General features: G+C 40.1%; 1 protein-coding gene across 2 annotated transcripts in view; it reads left to right on the forward strand.

Moving 5' to 3' along the window:
* Window positions 1-15,995, forward strand: part of FAM120C (family with sequence similarity 120 member C) — a 127,784-nt gene that overhangs the window by 13,316 nt on the left and 98,473 nt on the right. The gene's annotated exons all lie outside the window — the stretch shown is intronic.

Genomic DNA, 15,995 nt, shown 5'->3' on the forward strand with positions numbered 1-15,995 from the left:
ACTCTGGCCTTTGCAGTGAGGGACAAAATGGAATTTTTTTTCCGCACAGAAGTCATAGCCATACCAAAATTTCCAACTGGATCTGGGGCTTATAACAGTAGTCTTGTTCTATGGCTTGATTGCCAGTTTCTTTTTGTCCTGGGATACCTGGCTCACCTTTGAGTGAGGCTTCTAATTCCTGTCCCCTGGCTTTGGACCCAGAGCTTGAGGTATGTCTTAGTCTCTGTCCACTGCTCTTAATATCTCATCTGTGATTTATGATAGCCTTCCAATCTTTCTGTCATTGGGATAGTCTACCCTCATTTAGAGTGTCACATGGAAACTGTCTAATCTGCAGTTTGTCCACTAGAATTTCTTTGGAAAAAATGACTAGGAAGCTGGTCACTAGTAATCACTAGTAGCTAGTATGGTCTCAAACTTGTGATTCTCCTGCTACAACATCCTGATTGCTAGAATTATAGGCATGTCCCTTCATGCATAGTCTCAGCTCAGTACATTTCTGAGTTCTTCAAACTGTAACATAGAAAAATTCTTCTTGCTTAATAGTTGTCAATACGAAGTGCTAGAGAGGTGGCTCAGCAATTTGGCACTGCTCCTCCATAGGACACAGGTTCTTTTACCAGCACCCATGGCAGCTCACAACCACTTGTAACTCCAATTTCAGGGGTTCTGATGCACTCTTCTGTAGCATGTAGTTTTTGTTACTCCACTCTGGGCAGACTAACTTAATTTTTAACCTGCCTTATGGCTCAATTGCTGGGTGTTTCTAATCTCCCTTGACTAGCTGCCCTTCCCAGTACTCTTAGTTCAGCACCCTAAATCTGCCCTCAACTTTAGTTGCTCAGTTGCCTTCTTGTTCAGCAACCCAAAACTGCCCTCATCTTTAGTTGTGTTTCTAATTTGCTGCCTGGGGAAATGGCCTATGGCCATTCCACTTGAGACCTCACATGGCTGGTCACCTTATCTCCCTTCAAAGCTTGGGGAAAATCCTCTCACTGCCTCTGATAGCTTGCCTACAGGGACCAGAAGTCCTGCCTATTCTGCATAGCTCATCATCCTCCAGCATCTTTATTGATGGATCAAGAACCTTGGCATCAGAACCACTCCCTACAATCTTCGGAAGGGCGCCAGGCACATACCTGGAGTACACATGTGTACAGGCAAAACAGCCTTATTTATAAATAAGAATATCTTAAAACATTCTTTTTTTTTAAAGAAAAAAATTCAGCTAAAGTGAATGATACTTTTACTTTCTTCTCTCATTGTTTTTCTGTTTTTCTAGTTCATTCTTTCTCTCTCTCTCTCTCTCTCTCTCTCTGTATGTATGTATGTATTTACAGTATATAATCCTATTTGGTAATAATAGCTATTACACAGGCTGGGTACCATGCATATAGCTCATTTAGTCCTCAGAATCCCCATGTTTATAGATAAGATGAAAGTAGTCTCAGTCTAGTTGTTGGCCTCATTGTACTGCTATAACATGAGTGGGCTAAGATGTGAACCTTCTACTTGGCATCAAAGTCTTTATCTCAAAAGTATAGTTGAATGTTATGGCTTCATTTTACTTACTTTAGAATATGTTTTCTTCTATTTAGTTTATGTAAAATAATGTCTAACATCATTGATTTTTGAACCACACAATTTGTTCTTCTTTTTTCTACTAGCCATGTCTGGAAGATGAGAATAGCAATAAAAGCCATACCACAGACTTTGAGTGTTCACTATTTAATTTAATAAAGTACTATATCATCATAAGGTACATATAAATACCATCTACTGTTAGTTTACGCAAAATAACTTGTGTGCCAAGTTGATGGAACATATATCACTTCATACTTAGATTTTATTATGATTAGGATTTATTTGTTTGTTTGTTTTGAGACAGGTTCTTACTATGTAGGCCTGGCTGTCCTGGAACTCATTCTGTAGACCAGGCTGGCCTTGAGCTCACAGAGAACTGCCTGTCTCTGCCTCCTGAATGCTGGGATTAAAGATGTGCACCACCTCCCTGGATGATTGTGATTTATAAATTATTAATTATATATGTATTGTTGGGTACTCATGTTTCATTGCTTGCATATGGAGGTCAGAGGACAACTTTTGGGAATTGGTTATGTCCTTCTACTATAGGATCCAGGAATCAAACTGAGGCTACCAACCTTGTATGGGAAATAATTTTTCCTGCTGAGCCATCCCACAATTTTCTCCCTCTTAGGCTTCAAATTTTGTATGGCTTGGTGTGCATGATTTTTACATGTCTGTTATTCATTCTCTAGCATCATATTCTATTTTTCATATTAGGATTCTAATTCCTTTATAGTTCATTTAGCATTTTTGAGTACCTACTTTGTGCCAGACGATTTGTGCTAAAAAATGTGAACAGTGGAATTAATTAATTACAACATTATTCTGGTTGATAATAATAAAAAAAACCCAAACAGTATGATTCCTAAGGACTTTTTCTCTGGCCCTTTTCATAAGCCTAGGGCCATGGTCAGCGGAAGTAGCAGGACCAAGATATGCATACCATACCTAAAGCCCATTACAAAGGTTAGGGCAGAGCTTGCTACCTGGTAGCCCATAGGTCACCTGGGCATATAATTTTGCATTATCCATACCTTTGTTTGGCTTTCATATTTACATTATTATTTATAACAGTAGCAAATTTACCATTATGAAGTCTTAAACTTTTTGGAGGGGCAGAGGGAGAATGAACATTGTTTTCTCTGAACAACTTAAGTGTTCCTTAGGGTTTGAAGTCAAGTAATGTGTTTGGACTAAATAGTAAGGAATCTACTTGGATGATTCTGATTTTGTACTGTCATTTATATGAACACATTATTGTTCAGGAAATTAAAATTTGTAGTCAACATCTAACAATTATGAAATGTTGCCCCCCAAATTTAGACATTTCCATTATTGTCAACATATCAGATCTTTTACCATAGTGGTTTTCAACCTCCCTAATGCTGTGACCCTTTAATACAGGTCCTCACTGTGTGGTGGCCCCAACCACAGAATTATTTCATTCTACTTCATAATGGTAATTTTGCTACTGTTAGGGCTCATAATGCAAATATCTGATATGTAGAATATCTGATATGTGACCCCCAGAGGGGTTGTGACCCACAGGTTGAAGCAATATCCTTTTGGTCAGCTACAAGGCATTCGTTTATTTGCATCTCTCCCTCCATGGTGTCTTCTTGGTATAGTGACACAAAGGGCTTGCTACTCATCATTAATAAAATCATCTATTGACTCTCAGTGATCATCTTCTGATGTTTATATCTTAATAACTATGTATCTCTTCCCACCTCTGATGTTGGCTGGATCTAGTTACTTATTTTTAATGATCAGACTACAACAAAGCCATGAAGTGTTTCCAAGTTATAATATAATTTGATTATAAAATGCTACCACCTGTGTCTTCTCCTCCCCCCTCTCCTTGCCTCTTCCCCTCATTGTTCGATTACTCTGATGAAGCAAGCTGCCGTGTGAGCACATGTGCCCCGTGGTGAGGCTCACATGATAACAAACATGGGGCAGCCTGCAGCATCACCAAGTGAGGAACATCAGCCTTCAACATCAGTCTGCAAGAAGCTGGATCCTGCCAACACTTTGGGTATGGTCTTAGAAGTGGATACTTCCCATTAAGCCTTGGTGACTTGATTGTAGCCTGACAACGCAGGTGCTATTGAAATAATAAATGTTATTTGAAGCCACTGAGTTTTGGGGTTAATTTATCACATGGAAATAGATAATTTCGTTATTAGTTATTGTGACTATACTTTTAAAACAATAGTGTTGATGACTGAAATAGTATACTCATATCAGTGTAAAGTAAAATAAAGTTATGCAAGAAGAGTCACATACTTCTGATGTTGCTATATCTCCATGGTGTAGTATTTGTATTTGTTAGCTTGTACAAAGCCCTTGGGTTCTGTCTTCTGAATTACAATATTCAATAATTAGAACTGGGCATGGTGGCTTACATCTGCACTCCCACCACTTGGGACTCTGAAATAAGAGCTTTGCTGTAAATTCGAGGCCAGCCTGGGCTATGGCGTTACACCCTATCTCAATAAACCAAAAAGCACAAAAAGCTCAGTAAATCACAAAAAGAAGATCATAGACTTAAAAATAAGAAAACTGAGTGTGTGTGTGTGTGTGTGTGTGTGTGTGTGTGTGTGTGTGTGTGTGACCAAGTTTCCCATGTGTGCAAATCAAATGTGGATGTGGCTGCTGAAAGACTACTGTTGAGACCATTTCAAAACAAGGGGTACAAGCAGTACTGCAAAGCACTTCTAAACTGGCTTGGGATTCACATGTCTGTGTTTTAATACAGACAGGAGTAAGTGATGCATCCATGGGATGCAGTGATTTATTGAGTGAAAATATGCAGAAGGCTCCTGTAGGCAGTGGTTTTCTTAAATAATTTCTGTTGGGTACAGTAGAAATGATACCATAAAGAAGCATTTGTGAAGATAGAAAACTGTTGTTTTGTCTGTTAAAGATGGTGGGTGAACATTTGTGGTGTAAATAATGCCCAGATGTTCAGTTATTTGTGAAGCTTCTTAAGGCGCTACAGAAGATAATAAATACTACCCGCAGCGCTGTACACTTAGCTTCCTCTCAGCTAGTGAATCGTGAAGTGTGGTCTGGACCTACAGCAGTGCACCATCTGGAATCTTGTTAGAATTTCAGGCTCTGAAACTGAGGGCAGCTTCTGACCCAGCAAGTAGGGAAGGAAAACCTGGGACTCTGTTCAGTAACCTGTAAGGAAATGGATCCTACCAAGGACCTCAAGAGGCTGGTGCTAGACTCATGAGTCAGAAAAGAAAGTTGAGGCTCATAATTTATTCGGTTTTAGCCATGCATCCAGCTGAAGAACATTCATGCTACACTTGAGTTGTATTTAGATACAACTATCGTGTTAAGACTTTTGATATACCAGGTGGTCATGGTGCACCCCTTTAATCCCAGCACTCTGGAGAGGCAGGTAGATCTGAGTTCCTGGCCAGCCTGGTTGACAGTGAATTCCATGGTAGCCAAAGTTACACAGAAACCTTGCTTGAAAACCAAAAAGAGAAAGAATAATAATGATTTTTGATGTAAAATCAGCTGTGGTGGCATGTGCTTTTAATCTCAGCATTGATGGATGAAGGCAGGAGGATTGTTGGCAATTTGAGGATACTCTGGGCTAAACAGCAAGGACTGAGTCATTCAGAGCTCATAGCAAAAGCCTGTGTCATAAAATCAAAAAGAGAAGAAAAGAAAGGGGGAAGGAAAGGAAACAAGAAAATAGCAGCCTGTTATTAAATCTACAAATACCTGAGTTTTGTGTGTTGGATAAACCTGCCAAATGTGGTGGTGAATGCCCGTAATCCTGGTGCTAAGGAGACGGGAGCAGGCAGAAACAAATACCTGCTCCCATGAGACTGGAGTTAGCTGATGGTTGTGAGCTATCTGGAGAGGGCTGGGATTCAAACCTAGGTCGCCTAGAAGAGGCCAGTGGCCTTAACTGTTGAGCTGTCTCTAGCCCTGTACCTCACATTATATTAGAAATAACATGAAGACCTCCTAGCAGTTAAGAGCATCAGGCTTCTCATTCTAAGGAGAGTGTCTTTTGTTTTTTAAATGTAACGATTGAAATTGTCTGGGTTTTTGTTGGTGGTGGTTTACTTTTTTGAGACAGGGTCTCACTATTAGCTCTGACTCTCCTGGAACTTACTCTGTAGACCAGGCTAGCCTGGAACTCCCAGAGATCCACCTGCCTGCCTCTGCCTCCCAAATGTTGGGATTAAAAGTATGTGCTATGATATCAGCTTTTCTAGGTTTTTGTTTTCTTTTTTCTTCCCTCCCTTCCTCCCTCTCTCTCTCCCTCCCTCTCTCCCTCTCCCCCTTCCTTCCTTATTTTTTCTGAGACAAGTTGTCACTGTTGACCGGGCTGGTGTTGAACTTACAGATCCACCTGCCTATGTTTCCTGAATGCTAAGATTAAATACATGTACCACCAAGCCTGGCAGTTGTCTGTTTTTTAAACATTATTGTGTGTGTGTTTGTGTTTATATGAATGTATGTATATGTGTGTGTGCAAGTGCCTATGGAAGGCAAAAGAAGACGCTGAACCCTTGCAGCTGGAGTTACAGACAATTGTGAGCCACCGGGCATGGGTGCAGGGATTTGAACTCTGCTCCTCAAGACTGAGCAGCAAGCACTCTTAGCTATTGAGCCATCTCTCCAGCCCCAGTTGTCTTTTTTTAAAGAAATGTTCACTTTTGATTTATGTATGTGTATGTTTTTGTGCATGTATTACACTACACATGTGCCTTCTGTTTAAGTAGGCCAGAAGAGGTCATTGGACCCCCTGGAACTGAAGTGATGGAAAGCTATAAGCTGCCATGTGGGTGCTGGCAAGACCTCTGCAAGACCAACAGGCACCCTAACCACTGAGCGGTCTCTCCCATCCTCACTTGTCTGTTTTTAAACTCAAGTGTTTAACCCATGAACCCCAGATTAACCTGTAAACTCCAGTATGTTTGTTGCTTTGTGTATTGTTAATACCTGGAAAACACAGTTTACAAATTATATTCCTGGAAATTGACTTTTTTTTTTGACTCAACTTCATTCATTTGTGTTAGCTGGTTGCCTTCTGTAAGCATTTACAGCCCCTGGTTCAAGAACAACTTAGACCAGTGGTCCTCAACCTTCCTAATGCTGTGACTCTTTAATACAGTTCCTCATGTTGTAGTGACCCCCAACCATAAAATTATTTTTGTTGCTACTTCATAACTATAGTTTTGCTACTGTTACGAATCATCAGGTAAATATCTAATATGTAAGACATCTGGTATGTGTCCCCTATGAAAGGCTCATTCAGCCCCCAAAGGGGTCATGACCTACAGGTTGAGAACCAGTGCCTTGGAGTATCTTAATTCAACTCCCCTTCCCCATTATGTGTCTTAACTCTTTCCTCTAAGATGGAAGGTTTTAATCTTGGAAGAAAGTGGTACACAGCAAGGTCAGAAAATAGTGTTATCTTTGGTGTGAAGTTACTATAAATAATTCATTATACTGTTTTCATAGTCCTGTCTGAAGAGACTAATGGCTATAATAATTATGACACGGACAGGCTCCCAGCCTCGTTATACTTTATGACCTGGTGTTTATTATATTGATCAAAAAAAGAATATTTTTCAGTTGCTTGTATTAGGGAGATAATATATTTGGTATGAAAGAAATATTTTTAAAATAAGAATTTAAGTTCTACCCTATAACTAGCTATTTGATTTGGGCCAAGTTAATAAAAAGTTTCAAGCTTCAGTTTTCTCTGTTTAAGGGAAGGAAGGGGGATTAATTACATAACATTCATTTCAACAGGATTAGAAGGATAAACAAGATGACTTTCACTATAGAGTGCAGGCTGGCCTTGAGCTCACTATGAATCCCAGGCCCAAGCTGGCCTCAAACTTGGGGCCTTGCTTAGCCTCCTGAGTGCTGGGCTTACAGGCACATGCTACTGTGCCCAGCTAAAATATGTCTTAAATTGTGGAGTTTAGAGTCCCTCTTAAATATCAGTCTCATCAATTTCAGCTCCATGCCAGCAAAGATTTGATTCCCTGCTGTATCTACCAGGTGGTATAGATCTGTTCCGCATACAGTAAATCCTGGTTGTTGGCTCAAGCTCTTGAAGCTTAGGTAGCATAATGGAACACACGTTTCACTAGATTATCCAAGTTTAGAGTAAGTAGTCACTTGAGAAAGTCTTTCGTGAAGTTAATGAGAGTAGCAGGCTCCCGAGCACATACCTGGTGTTTCTCCATTTTCCCATAAGTTAGAGAAGAACTGCAGAAACCTTTGAAGTTCTTTTAGAAACCACTCCCAGGATCTGTAGCCCTCTGTCCTATAGCATTTTGCGCTACTTCCCTTATTCTTGGAATGGATAAGGATCCTGGAGGAAAGGGAAAACAAAAATATGTTTAAAAGCATATACCTTCATGCCCAACACGAAGCAAAGTCTACTATCTTAGAATTCCTTCTCACTGACAGTGAAACCCTTTGTAATGGCAGGTAAGGCCATTCATCCTGCATGCCGGCATTTTGTCGCTGTTTTGAAACATTTTCATGGTGTCTTCCTTGATCATGGGCAGAACAACTTTTCTACCAAACCCACAAAACATGCATCAGTCTTCCCGGGGACTGTGCTGCTGTCACAGTTGGCGTCTTATCATTTGCCCAGTCCTCATCTTCCAGATCAACCATCACTGCTGACATCTGAGGAATCATCTGTGACACAACATTAGTGTGCTCCCCTACTTCCTTCTGTTCTTCCTTTCACCCTCTTTTTTATTCATTTTTCTTTCACCTCTGTTCATTTTTTGTTCATTCATGGAATCTTGTTGTGTAGCCCTGGCTGCTCTGGAATTCACTGTGTGGACCAGCCTGGGCTTGAACTCACAAAGATCTTCCTGTTTCAACTTTTTGGGTGTTGGGATTAAAGACAGGCACCACCATGCTGGACCTCATGTCCTTAGTGTAGCAGCTGAAGTCTCAAGAGAGGGTCTTGATCATGCCAAGGGCATGTTGGTACTGTCTAGTTTCCATGCATGTTAGATTTAGCTGTAGAATTGCTTCCAGGTTCTCACCTGGAGCAGCAGTACCTGCAATCTCAATGAGGGATTTTAGGACCAGATTATTATTCTGAGAGCATGAATCACTAAATTTGCAAAAGTTTTGAATATTAGGATCATTTACAGTATAAATGGAGATGTAGCTCTGTTGTGAAGTAAGTACAAAGTATTGCCCTGCACGCGCGCGCGCGCGCACACACACACACACACACACACACACACACACACACTCTCTTAAAGCCAAATAGAAAGTGTATATTGCTGGCCAGTTGCTGCATGAAGAATTTGTCCAAATCATGCAGCTCACTTTGGTTAGCAAGAACAGTAGCAAGAAGCAAAACTACAGAAGCCAAATAGCAAGGATAGTACATTTAGGTCTTTCTGGATCTTAGAACTATAGACTAGGTCATTCTTCACATTCCAATAAGTAATGGGGTCTTTGTGCTGGATTCTAAGATCAGAATGGTGCCTCTAAAATTGTGCCAAGGTCTCAGGACCTGTTAAAGGTCTAGCATATAATGTTCTAATCTTTCATACAGTAAACTAATATTCATTTAATGATGACTGAATAGTGCTGTTGCTCATTTCTATAAATTTCAGAAAAGTTCCAAAACACATGAAGCACAGCTTCTCCTAGGCTCGTGGTTTAAGAACTAAATGAATGGATGAAAAAGGAACTTCAAAGCTCCAGGCTAATATTTGTTGCCAACTTCATCTTGTAAATTCATGGTAAATTCAACAGCCCTTCCCCCATCCCCTAATGCTAGATTATTTCCATCTGTATATCTGAATGCCTGATGGAAGAGCTGGATAGGATTCATCAAGTGCCGATACCAGAGGACAGCTTAGGAGAATACCAGCCATTTGTCTAGCCTCTTTAGTTGCTGGTGTATTTCTGATGGCTTTTAAGAGGGATTTAATATTTGATTGAACATGAAATTTCTCAGGCTTTCTCTATCCATTTTCAAGGCTGAAAGAACCTCTCAGGTAGTAATGTTACTGCTGTGTGTCCTTCATTATGCTGGGCCTGACAGAAAGGGGACAGGGCGATGCCCTATCATGTTATTTCTAATATTTTATTATATGGATGTGTGTTTAACATTGTCATTATGTCATTTCTAATATAACATTTCTAATGTTATATATCTGTATATAACATGCTTTCATCATCTTCAGACTCCCTGTTTTCTCTGCCTTCCCCTTTCCTCCCCTTCTTCTACCAAATAACCCCTCTTCTACTTTTATGCCTTTGTGCTTTTCTTAATGTCACTTATTTCATTTTATATGATGATCTCCATTTTCACCCAATTCCTGTAAATGACATGATTATCTACTGTATAACTGCATTTATATATGGTATATACGTTCTTTATGGGTGGATAATTCTCCACTGCTTGTATGTATGCGAATGTGCATGCATCTGTGTTGTATTTTCTTTACTCATCCTTTCATTGATGGGCATCTTGGCTAATTCCATAGCTTGCTGGTTACCCACAATGCTAGGAAAAATGGCTCTGTGCATATTTTAACTCTGGCAACTTTGATTACTTCTGATATAGCTGGGTCATATAGTCCTGGTTTTAGCTTTTTGAAGGACCTCTATTCTGTTATACAAAGTGCCTGCACTAATTTACACGCCCACTAACTCTGTATAAGGGCTTTTTTTTCTCATATCCTCACCATTTCTTGTTTATTTTCTTAACAATTACCAGGGTGATGTGGATTCTTCATATAGTTTTGATTTGTATTTCCCAAATGGAAATAAATGTTCAAGTAAGTAGAAAAATGGAACTTCAGTGCACTTTTGGTGAGATTGTCAAATAATGTGACCACAATGGAAACACTTTGGAGATTCTTCAGAAATTAAAGATGAAGCTGTTATGATCCAGTAGTTCTATTTCTTGGAAATATATATTTAAAAATTGAAAGAAAGAAAGAACTCAAATATTTTTTACACCTATGACCAGAGCAGCATTATTAATAGTAGCAAAGAGATTGAAACTATTCACAAGTCTCTTATTAATGGCTGAATAATAGTCAAATAAATGTGGTGTATGTTTGGAGTGAGAATGTTATTCAAGTTAAAAAGGAAAGAAATACCATCACATGGATAAACTTAGAGGGCATCATGCTAAGTGAAATAGGCTAGTGACAAGGGGACAAGTACTGTGTAATTACATACGATATGCAAAGGAGGCAAATGACTAGATCAGAAAAGAAAGCTGAAGGGAGAAAAGGGGAGTTGTTTAGCCCTAGAGTTTTAGGTTTTCATGATAAAATGTGGAGGCCTTTTGTACAACAGTATGATTATCACTAACACATTGAAAATTGCTAAGATGAAAAATGTTGTGCTTTTTATCAAAGGTAAAATAAAATATAAAAAGGGAGGGTAAGTAGATGAGATGTATTTGATTTAATATTGAGAATCAAATTGCTAATGACCTCGGTTTGATTCCCGGCATGCACATGGATATTCACAATCATCTATAACTTCAGACTCAGAGGATCCAACCCTTCTTTTGGTATCTGTTCTGAGTCCTTGCACATGGTGCACAGGCATGCATGTAGACAAAACACACACATATAAATGAAGGTTTTTTTTCCCCAAAATGAGAAATTAGCCACCACCACACTACTCTGTCCTCTGGATGTAGCTCTGTAGCCTTTGCTGCCTTCAAATTTGTGTTCTTGCCCCTATGTCCATGCACTAAATTGCACACTAGAACCCACCATACCTGGCTTTAAAAATTTCCCCCCTGTGGCACGCAAGTACCATAAATTCTAGCCCAGGCTCTTGTCATAGTGTTGATTTTCGATGGTCTCATTACGCTGCCTATGTTAACCATAAACTTGCTCTGTAGCCCAAGCAAGTCTTGAACTTGTGATCCTCCTGCCTCAGCTCCTATCTAAATGGTATCACAGATCTGTGCTACCAGGTCAGGTAAAACAATTTCTTGAAGTGAAGTTTAAGGAGCTTCTTGGTCTTTGTGAATATGGCTAAATTTGAAGGCAGGCTCTACCTTAAAAATAAAATCATTCATATATCATAAAATTCACCATTTCAAGGTGTGTGAGTTGGTATGTTCACGGTTGTGCAACTATTACTATTGTCTAATTCTAGATCACTTTTATAACCTCTAAAGGAAACCCAGCACCCATTCGCAGCCACTGTTAACCCTTTTCCCAAGATCCAGCCAATCTTTTTTTTTTTTTTTTTTTTTCTACTCAATAGGTTTTTCCAGCTCAATAGGTTTATCTACTCAGGGAATTTCATATACTAATTGGCTTTTGTGTCTGGCTTGTTTCCCTTGCACAGTGTTTTATTCCTTTTTGTGGGGGTAGTTGTTTTGATATTTGGAGACAGAGTACCTAGCCCAGGCTCATCTGCTTACCCTGCTGCATCTTTCTGACACTAGGATTGCAGGTGTGGATTGCCACACTTGCCTCAGCATGTTTTCAAGATCCCTTTACACTGTAGCGTGTATCCACACAATATACCATTTCGTGGCTGAATGATAGTCCCTTTGTTGGACATTTAAGGTGTTCTTTCTTTGTGACTATTCTGAATAGTGCTATTATGACTATTCATGTATCTTTTTGGTACAATTGTAGATTTTCAAATCTTTTTTTTTCATAGTTTATTTTTTTTATTCACATTACATCCCATTCACAGCCCCTCCCTTCTCCCAGTCCTGCCTTTACAAAGCCCTCCTCCATTATCCCCTAATCTCCTCAGGGAGGGAGAAGCCCCTCTTGGGTATTACACCAGCTTGGGACATCTAGTCCCAGCAGGACTAACCACATCCTCTCCCACTTAGTCCCAGATAGGCAGTCCAGATAGGGGAAGGGGATCCAATGGCAGGGAAAAGACTCAAAGATGGCCCTCACTCCAATTGTTAGGGGATGTATATTCCAGACCAAGCTGCACATTTGCTACAAAAATGGGGGGAGGGGCTAGGTCCAGCCCCTGCATGCTTATTGGTGGGTAGTTCAGGCTCTGTGTACACTAATGGGTCCAGGTTAATTGACTTTGTAGGTTTTCTTGGGTACCCTTTACCCCTCTGGCTTTTAAAGATTAATTTATTATTTGTGTGTATGTATGTGTGTGTGTCTGTGTGAGTTTATGTGCAACATGTACAGGAACACAGAGTCAGAGAGCATCAGATCTCTTGGAACTTAAGTTATTGGCACTTGTGAGTTGCCTGGTGTGAACCCACTTCCTCCGCAAGAACAGTAAGAACCCCTGATTGCCGAGCATCTTTCAAGGCCCTGTTTTAATTCTTTTGAGGTATGTCTTGCAATAATTTTACTAGATCATGAGGTAACTGTTCAGTCATTTGAGGACGACTTAGAGTCTTCCATAGTGGCTGCACCAGCTTACGTTTCTACCCTGTCATTTATTTATTTATTTATTTATTTATTTATTTATTTATTTATTTATTTATTTATTTATTTATTTTTGAGCTAAGGTATCACTGTAGCCAAGGCTGGCCTCAAACTTAGTATGTAGCTGAGGATGCCTTTTAATTCCAGATTATCCTGAATCTTGCCCCCAAATGTTTAGATTATAGGTGTTTGTGGTTGACTTCTCTTTTTGGCTTACTACATAGTCCAGATTGGTCTCAAACTCATGATTTTCCTGCTGTAGCCTCTTGAGTACTAGTATTACAAGTACGTGCTACCATATCCAACTTGAGGGTTCCGACCCTCCTTTTTCAAATTACAGTTATCCTAGCAGGAGCTAACTTACTTATTTATGATTTTGAGTGGTAGAGAGCAGGTGCAGCATGGCCTTTACAGCTAAGACTCAGAGAACACCATTGAAAAGGGGAAAGAAAGATGGTAACATACAGGTAACCGGGAGACCTGCTATGAGAGTATATTCCTCCACATGACAGAGAAGTTGCACTTGTGGGACCTCAACAATGTGGTTTCTTAAGCAGGACCCAGATAATGACAACACCAGTCAACATGCCAATGCGGATGGGTTAAAGTCTCACAGGCCCTGCCCTTAGCTGAAGTGTGGCAAGTAATTAATGGATGCTGAGATGAATTTATAGTTTATCTAATTCCAAGTGGTCTGCCCTAAACACATACACAGACAGTCAATACTAAATGTTCGTAAAAGATGTGAGAGACAGAGGGAGAGGGAAAGAGAAAGAGGGAGGTGGGAGTATAGTAGATACAGAATTTGGAACTATCAGCTATTTTAAGTGCTCCATTGGAAATCTTGGAATACAGCCCAACAGATGAGCTAGGCTAGATTTAGTGCACTGCCTTTAGAGGCAAGTGGATCTCTGAGTTTGAGGCCAGCCTGGTCCACAGACACCCAATGCTCACAGAAAATTTCTGTCTTGGAAGAAAAACGTTTGGTAAGGCCTTAAGTAGAGATATTGGAACACCAACCCAGCCACAAAACCTTTGTCCTACAATGTTTCCTGCCTGGAGAGTATTCTAGGACAGGAGCGTTGCATAATTTTTTTCAGAGACTAAATCCAGCAACTGATGGGAACAGATGGAGAGTCCCACATTCCTACATTAGGAGGAGCTTGGGGAGTCCTGCACAGGAGGGGAAGGAAGGCTCAGAGGAACTGATCAGGGACACCACAAGAGCAAGGGCCACAGAATCAACTTGGCCATGGGACTAAAGTGGAATCATAGATACCATGGGTCTTATGTAGGTCCTCTGCATATTTGTTATGGTTGTATAGCTTGGTGTTCTTGTGGGACTCCTAACAGTGGAAGCCAGGGCTGTCTCTGACTCTTTTGCCTGCTTGTGGGATCCTTTGCCTCCTACTGAGTTTCCTCCTTCAGCCTTGACATGAGAATGTGCCTGGCTGTAATGTACTGTAGCTTGTTAGGCTGTATTTAGTTGACGTTCCTGAGAGGCCTGCTTTTTTCTGAGGGCAGGTGGAGGGGGGTTGAATCTTGGGAAAAGAGGAGATGGGGGAGAAGAGACTAGGGCGAAAAGGGAGGTAAATTGCAGTTGGGATGCAATATATGAGAGAAGAATTAAAAAATTACACTCATAAAGTTGACTAAATAGGAAATTCTCTTGAAGTATTTGTAGAGATTCAGGAACATAATACAAAAGGAATAAGTTATGTGAATTTTGTGACATAAAATTCTGCTTCATTGTAAAATATTTTTTGAAACGAAAGATTACTATAATAATGTCTCATGATGTTATTGAAAGTTTAGTATGCAGGAGATAATGTTTGAAACAGGGCCTAGAATATAGTACATAATTAATAATTGGTATTGCTTTGCTACCTGAGATGTAATCAAGGCATATATCTGCTTTAGAAGTCAAATGCTGAGCTAATGGTGCTTGGTGGTCAGCACTGCTTTCCTTTTTTCTAACCTCGATAGGCCTTTCTTAAGTATTCTATGCCACTTGTTTCTTGTGGTTAAACCTTAGAAATAGAAACAAGTAATATAGAGCCTGTAGTGGGCTGGGGAAATAGCTCAATAGTGAGCATTATCTGCTGTTTTAGAAAACTCTGCTTTGAGTTCCAGAACCCATATGGTGGCCAACATTCATCTGTTCCGGGGCATATTTTGCCCTCTTCTGGCCTCTATGTGATCCTTCTTGATGCTTGTAAGACGGAAAAAGCAGTGCATATGTGCAGGTGGGGGAGAGTAAAGAAAGGTGCTTGTTACTAGACCTGATGAGCTCTGACTTTAGTCTCTTAGACTCACTGGTTAGAAAGAGAAAATGTAGGAAGAATGAAGACAGGAGAACCACCAAGGAATTTGTCTAAGAGGAAACAGGCCTATGGAAATATCCGGCACATTATAAAGGCACTAGGATATTTTAGTGTTCAAGCACAGGGTCCCAGGAGTCAATCATCTTGGAAACAGGTTGGCATGGAGTCTTGGGGCGTTATGAGAAAGATTTGTGAGCTTTTATTTCATTCTGATATTTTCCTTTATTCTACTCCAGAATATGTGGTGAAAATGCCCTGTGCTTGGAAGTTTGAGTCTTTTGTTGTAATCCTGGTTCTGTTGCAAGTTAGGTTGGTCATCATGTCTCAGCAGATATTCTCTCTAGATCTTAGCTGCCTATGAAGGAAAGTGAGTAAGTGAATTGATTTAGTAGTTCTTAAGGTGGAAAGTATATTGAAAATACAAGTGTTAAGATCACAGGAGTTGTTATAGTACATCAGAGTTGAAGGATATTAAGAAAGGTGTGTTTGCCTTTTTTGACACAAGGTTTTTCTATGTAGTGCTGAATATCTTGGAACTTACTTTGTAGCCCAAGCTGGCCTGCCTCTGCCTCCCTTTTGAGCATTACAGGTGAACACCACTGCTACTGCTGCTATTGTTACCACTGCCGCTGCCACCACCACCACGGCCACC

This window comes from Micromys minutus (genome assembly GCF_963924665.1).
Source record: "Micromys minutus genome assembly, chromosome: X".
NCBI lineage: Eukaryota > Metazoa > Chordata > Mammalia > Rodentia > Muridae > Micromys > Micromys minutus.